General features: G+C 57.1%; 1 protein-coding gene across 1 annotated transcript in view; it reads left to right on the top strand.

Moving 5' to 3' along the window:
• The first annotated feature begins 2,469 nt into the window (after positions 1–2,469).
• The window catches only part of BCL9L (BCL9 like), a 31,866-nt gene continuing 27,177 nt past the window's right edge, over positions 2,470–7,158 (top strand). The window contains exon 1 of the mRNA XM_074302309.1: positions 2,470–3,075. The gene's annotated coding sequence lies outside the window, so the exon portion shown is untranslated. The remainder of the gene's footprint in view (positions 3,076–7,158) is intronic.

The raw sequence follows: 7,158 nt of genomic DNA, 5'->3' as shown, positions 1-7,158 counted from the left end.
GGCAGCAGGATCTGTGGCAAAGCTAGGACACCTGGGACCTTTGCTTCTCTAGAGCCCAGGAAGATGTCTTCACGTTGGAGTTCTTCCAGAGAAGGGGTGTCATAATAATGATGTGAGCAGGGAAAGGAGATATTGAGGGGGGGCCTGAGGGATGGTGGGCAGGCTAGCTGCCACGCTAAGAACTGGCAAACCGGCCCCCCCTTTCACTCTGACTGACAGCACCCTGAGCCAATAATAGGAGTTATAGGGTTTCCATTTAACCCTTTTCTGATTGCCTAGCTCTGTGGTTTTAAGGAATTGAAGTCCCTCCTGGGGAATAGGCCATCCTGGTGAGACCCTCCACTCCTTCCATCTGTGTGCCTAGAGCCCAGAGGGAGACTACCTAGAGGGGGGCACAGGTGTCACAGTCTGGCCAACAGGGATGCAAAGGTTCAAAGGAGCTGCGACTGGCCAACCCCAGCAGAAAACTAATGAAAACTGGGTGTTCCAGTGTGTACTGCCTTATGATGAGTGCTCCATAACCACGGGGCCGAAAAGGACTTTAAGCTATGATGTCACACGTGCACTGAGACAGGCAGAAACAGTATTAAACACTGACACAGATACACAGTGACACAGTTAGATACACAATGACACATTTGAACACACAGGCATACATGGTAACACAACCCAGGTTAGCCAGTAGAGGGGGTTACTCCATTCCAGCAATGGGCACTCAGCCGTCCCCTACTAATCTCTGTCTCTGTCTCTCTGTTTCTCTCTCTCTTTTTCTGTCTTTGTCTCTGTCTCTTTCTCCTCTCCTTCTCTTTCCCTCTCCCCTCCCTCTCTCTTATCTTTTTGTCTTTCACTCACTCTTTTTCCCTATCTCTGTCTCTGTATGTCTCTTTCTCTCCTCCTCCTCTTTCCCTCTCTGTTATCTTTTTCTCTCTTGCTCACCCCCCCCCCAATCCTCTCTTCTCTTCCAGCCCACCTATGTGCTCTCCTGGCTCCATGAGCTTAATTCTGTATCCCAACTTGGAGCCCACAGTGCTGGGGAATGAGTCACGGCCCCACCCCGGGAACAGGCACATGGTTTCATAGGCCATGCCAAGGACTCCTATAATATTTACCATCTAGCTTTGCATCACATCATATAAGGAACAAATTCATGTAAGTTTCACTGTGCATTATTAATAAAGGTCCTTTTCTTATACCCTAACCGTCCGTTTATGTTGTGTGGAACATGAGACCCAACTGCAGATGGTGAACTTCCCTGGATGCTGCAACCCAGAAATCCTCCCTAGACCTCAGCATTTTCTGGGTCCTCTCTGTCCTATCACAAATTAGCCTCTTTCTATTTCCAACTTTAATCGACATTTCTGCTTCCCAGGGAGGGGCTGAAAACAATTGAATCCTTCCCTGTGCCCCCCAGGTGACATGTTCCATCCATCAAAGTCTACATGGACTGAGCTGCTAGTTTGTGTCCAGCACTGGGCCACTGGAGAAGGTGAAAGAAAGGCAGTTAGAAGTGGGAACTTCTAGGTGAGGAGAAAGCTAAGACACTTGGAAGTGATACAAAATATTATAAACCGAAGTGTGAGGTTGATCGGTGCTGACTTTTGGGGCTGTTGGGATTTAAGTAGGAAGGCTGGTGAGAAAAGCTGAAGTCCGGGGAGACTCCGGGTGGGAGGCAGACCTTGAACTGGGCCTTGGAGGAGGCTGGGGCTTGGGAAGTGGAAGGGAGGCAGGGTGCAGGAAGAAAGTCCAGAATGAGCATGATGTGCTTAAAAGAGTGAACTACCCTCAGACGCACACTCTGGGTGTAGGCTGGACTGGATAGTTTCTGCCTAAGTAGAGATGCTTGTGGTGGGAGCTCAGCTCCTGGGACACCGGGACCCCAAGGAGAATGCTCTCTGCTAAATGTCACACCTATTTGATCTCCCGTTAAGTTTTCTCCCTGGGGATCACTGCCCCCCTCTTAGCAAACTGGGGATGTTGCTTTGGGGGAAGAGATTAGGGAGGGGTTTATAGTCAAAACCCTCCTTCAATCCTGGCATAGCTTAGGGTATGGTTAGTGTTTTCCCTCTTCCCCTCGTTCCATCCTTTCCAGCTCAGCCCTGTGGAGAAGGGGGAGGGGAAAGGGATGAGACGAGGAGGAGAGGAGGAGAAAAGCCCCCTACTACCCCCCCTCCCAATCTCTTCCCAGCCAGCTGCCATCCACCTTGGGCGCCTTACCGAGTCAGACCACTGGGAGGCTTGGGGGAGCCGGCCTGGGCGAGAAGGCGAGCGAGATGGTGGAACTCTTATTTTGACAGGGGCCTCTCCGGGCTCTGGTATGAAGGCAGAAGGAGGCAGCCAGAGCCCCGATGCTTATTCAGGCTGGGGAGAGGAGCGGAGCGGAGAGGAGAGGGACCGGGAAAGGAGGAGGAGGAGAAGGAGAAAGGGAGGAGGAGGAGGAGGAGGAGGTGGAGGAGGAGGAGGAGGAAGAAGAGGAGGAGGAAGAAGTGGTGGAGGAGGAAGAGGAGGAGGCGGAGAGAGTCAGAGGAGGGAGCCGGACATGCCCGAGACCCGGTCCCGCAGGACCCCCGCCGGACGCCCGGACGCCAGGGTCCCACCGCTGGCCCAGCGCTGGAAAGCTGTGACCGGGACTTTCGGCGTTTGACCAACCCTGCGCGGACAGAGCCCCAGGCTCCGCAGCCCGTCGGGAGCACAGCTGTCCCCGCGGACCTCGGAAGAAAGTGAAAGGAGGACAGGCAGAGCCCGGGCGCCGAGCTTGGGGCCGGAGAGACTCCCCTCACCCCGCCGCCGCCCCATCCCAGGCCGCTCCCGCTGCCGCGTCCCCACGACCATGCCCCGGGGCTCGGAGGCGAGAAGCCAGGCTCGCTGCGCCCCGCGGAACCTCCCTTCGGGGCCCGGCCGGTGCTGAGATCCAGGCGCCCGGGATCCCAGAAGGACCAACACCCACCCCCGCCCCATTCCCTCTGGTGCGTCCTCCGCCGAGCTCAAGAGCCAGAAAAGGAGAGAGAAGCCCCCCGCCCCGAGACCTGGCCATGGAGCCGACGCTCGGCCTGGCGTGATCCCCCGGCCCAGACCCAGGTGAGAGCGCGCCGGGAGCGCAGGGTGCGGAGTCTGGACGGGGTTGGGGGGAACCAGAGACAGACAGACAGACGGACTCGGGGGCAGGCGATTGTTGTCTTGAACCCTAGCGGTCGCCCTCCGGTCTATTATGGGGCATCTGTGTCCTCCAACCCCTGACGGAGCTACTACGCTACCACCCTCCGGGGGCCCCCGCCAAGCCCGCCGGCAGCTTAGTGGCCTGGCGTGGGGGGAAGTTTGGGAAGGGGGGGGTTGTAACCTTAACACGGAGAACAAGGCCGGCCTGGGGCCAGCCCGAGGGCTGGCTAGCCCTGCCCTGGGGGCTTCTGGGAGATGTAGTCTTTCTCCCACCCCCACCCCCCATATACTGTCTCTCTCTCCCTCCCTCCTTCTCTCTCTCTCTCCCTCCCTCCTCCTCTCTCTCTCTCCCTCTTTTTTCTGTCTCTCTCTCTCCCTCTCTGTCTCTTTCCCTCTTTTTTCTCTCTCTCCCCCTTCCCTCCTTCTCTCTCTTTCCCTTTCCCTCTTTTTTCTGTCTCTCTCTTCCCCCTTTCCCCCCCTTCCCTCTCTCTTTCCCTCTTTTCTGTCTCTCTCCCCTTCCCTCCTTCTCTCTTTCTGTCTTTCCCTCTTTTTCCTGCCTCTCTCCCTGTCTCTCTCCCCTCTTCCCTCCTTCTCTCTGTCTCTCTCCCCCCTTTCCCTCCTCCTCTCTTTCCCTCTTTTCTGTCTCTCTCCCCTCTTCCCTCCTTCTCTGTCTCTCCCCCCCTTTCCCTCCTCCTCTCTTTCCCTCTTTTCTGTCTCTCTTCCCTCCTCCTCTCTTTCCCTCTTTTTTTTCTGTCTCTGTCTCTCTCCCTCTCTCTCCTCCCCTTCTTCCCTTCTTGCCTCCCTCCCTCCCCTTGGCTCTTATGTTGTATGCCCCATACCCCTGTACCCGATGACTTGGGAAGTGTTGGGAAGATGTATTTGACATGTGTGGCCCTGGGGCTCTCCCCCAACCCTGGCCCTGCCCAGCATCTGCAACCTGTGGGGTAGGAGGCATGTAATGTCCCACCGCTCCAGCTCATATTCCTGCCCGCCTGGCAGGAGTGGGAGGCACTGTGGAGGGTGGCGCACTACGAAGTTCCCCCTCCTTACCCCCCCTGCCCCACTATCCCAGGGGATGGACCCGGCGCCCTCACGTAGGCTCCCTGGGAAGCTGGGCATTGGATGATGGTTGCCAGGCTTGGGGCATGGGACACTGGTCATGGTGCCTATTCACAGGCTTTGCCATTCTGGGACACTTGGAATGGTCGATTCTCGGGAAAATTTCTCCTTTTCTGCCTGTCGTGGGGTAGAAGGAGCAAGAGCTCTCCTTGGGAGTCTGGAAGGTGTCTGTCTCTGTCTCTCCAGCTTCCTTCCTTTGGGGGCCCTTTGATGTCCCCACCAGCCCCCTGCTCCCAGACATCTTGTCAATCTGGGGCAGGTTTTGAGAGGAAGGATTTCAGATGGTGGGGAGAGAAATTGGGGGGTGGGAGGAATTTGTGCCATAGACTTGGTGCCCTCAGAAGAAAACTCTGAGGTATTTATCCTTTCTTTTGCCCTCTCTGCCTTTTGGGCTGCCTGCTTTAGTTAGAGAAGCTTTTCCTTTTATCACAAGCAGTTGGTTCAGTTATCCCTGCCAGATGGAGGTCAGAGATCCCCAGGGTGGGGACTGGGGCTCCCTCTGCTTTCTCTCTGACTCACTCTGGAGACCCCTAGGAAGTGGTCTCTGGTTCCCTGGACGGAGCGGCCTCTCATGCTGCCGATCAATGCCCCCTCTCCATGGTTAATCAATGTTTCTGGGGGAATGCTGGTGTCCAGGACTCAGCGGCTTTCACCACCCTGTATCTGGGGGAAGGCTCCTTGCTCCTGATTCTGGGGTAAGGCGGTGGGACCCTCTCTGTGTGTAGGGCTGAATGAACTTTCTGCCATGTGGTGGTGTGGTGGTGGTGATAAGATAGGTGGGCAGGGGAAAAGGGACAGTGCCTTGGGTTCCAGGAAGGAGCCACTCACTCTGATATGTGGTCCAGTCCCTGATCTCAGGTATTCCTGGCTGATTAAAGAGCGGCCATCCTTCCTGAGTCCCCTCCACGACTTGAATGAGAGATTGCTCTTGGTGTAGAGGTGGGGGAGGGGACAGCACAGAGAGTTCACATCATCCAAGTGACTCCTGGATCTGGGGGTTGTAAGACGAGGCTGCAGCTGCTATTGGGTGACTTCTGGACTAAGAATAAGCATCTTGTAATGGGGGAACAAGGCTAGGGAATAGGCTCAGGACATCTAGGATTTCAAATTTTGATGGAGAAATCTGGTGATAAGAAGGAAATCTAGGGTCAAAGAATATGGTGACTATGGAGGGATCCAGAACCAGGGACCTGAGCATCTTGCTGTGGCTCTTCCATGGTTCCAGTTCCTATTGGCTCCGGGGCCCTGACATCTACAGGGACTCCAGGGCTAAGGAGAACTGATTGGAGTTCTGGTGTGACTGGGATTGGGAACAGGGTGGGGGAGGGGTGGGGATGGTTCCTCTTCTTCTGACGCTTCAGAGCCTATGTCCGTACTGGGCATCATGCCCCTGGGTCTGGGCCTGGAGGGTGGTGGTGATGGCAGGAGCAAAGGCCAGGACGCCTGGCACCTGCTTTAGATTAAAGGAGACGCCACGTAAAGGGGGCTGCCTGCCAGCAGGCGGAGTGACTGGGATGGAGCCTGTGGAAGGGAGGAAGGCAAGCAGGAGGAAGGGACAAGGCTACGATTTGGGGAGACTGCATAACTAGAGGCTCAGGGTTCCTGTGGGATGAAGGGGGGAGTGTGTGGTTCCGGGACTGAAGAAGCCATCATCTCTCACTTCCCAGCTGGTCCTGGGGGAGCAAAAGGGAATCTAGGGAGTCACAGATATCAGGGGGCCTGGTTCCACCGAAGCATGGTGGGGAGTGCAGAAGAGAGGGAGAGACATGGGGCAGGGAGGAGAACAGGGATACCGGGACAGTCAGAAGGGTGGGTAGAGCCTGAGCACTTCCTCCTTGCTCCTAGGTAAGGAAAAACTCCTTTACTAGTCCCAGCCTCCTGCTCCTCCTCATCCCAAAGCCACCTACTACATGGAAGGGGGGTGGTTTGCTGTGTGTTTGGAAAGGTTCAGAGTGGGGGGGGAGAGGAGGGAGAGAAGGGGGGAGGAGAGAGACAGAGACAGAGGCAAAGAGAGAGTGAGCCAGAGATAGAGAGACAGAGACAGACAGAGAGGAGAGACAGTGTGTGTGTGTGAGAGAGAGAGAGAGAGAAGTTGGCGGAGGGGGTATTTACTTTTGCCCACCCAAGCAGCTCTGCCACCAGCCACAATGTGTATCCTCGAGGTAGTGGGAGGCAGGGCACAAAGGTGACTCAGAAGTCGCCTCCCCCCTCCTCGCTCTGCCACTAGCCATTACCTTGGCCTGGCTGTTGACCCCAGGAGGTGGGGGTGGAAGCAGGGGATGGTACCGTGGGAAACCATGGAGCGGGCTGGTGCGGGCCAGGCGCCCCAGGCAGGGGAGCTCCGCCAGGCTCGCTCTCCTCGGGGTGGGGCTGGGTTGTTTCTGAGACTGGCCCAACCTGTTGAACACTTGCCTTCCCTGGCCCTGGCACCTGTCCTCTGCACCCCCGTCCCCTGCCCGTCCCTTATTGATGGCTGCTATCTGGGGTCAGAGAGGGCTGCTGGGTAGAGGAAAAGCCCCTGAGAGCTGGGGATGGAGGATAAAGAACGGTGTGCCCGGGCCGGAGCTGGATTGAAGGAGCCGGCTCGGTGGGCCCGTCTCCCCCGCCCGGCCCCCTCCTGCTGCCCCTTACTCCCCCGGGGCCGGGCCGGGCCGTTTAAGGAGGGGGCAGCCAGGGAAGGCGCTGTGAGCTGGGAAGCAGGGGCAGGGTGAAGGGAACGAGGTTCCTGAAGTGCTGAGCTGTCTCACTGGCCGCCCTGGAGCGCCTGGGTGCCAGGCCCTGCCTGGAGTAGCAGCCTGGAATTTCCTTTGCCGAGTGCCCGTGGCCCCGCCCCCAGGCTGGCCTGACTGACCTCCCCTCCCTTCCTCAAGCTGCCTTTCCTTGGAG

The sequence above is a fragment of the Sminthopsis crassicaudata genome, chromosome 3 (genome assembly GCF_048593235.1).
Source record: "Sminthopsis crassicaudata isolate SCR6 chromosome 3, ASM4859323v1, whole genome shotgun sequence".
NCBI classification, from domain to species: Eukaryota; Metazoa; Chordata; class Mammalia; order Dasyuromorphia; family Dasyuridae; genus Sminthopsis; species Sminthopsis crassicaudata.
Note: the sequence above shows the minus strand (reverse complement) of the source record. Positions and strands in the feature narration are given on the sequence as shown.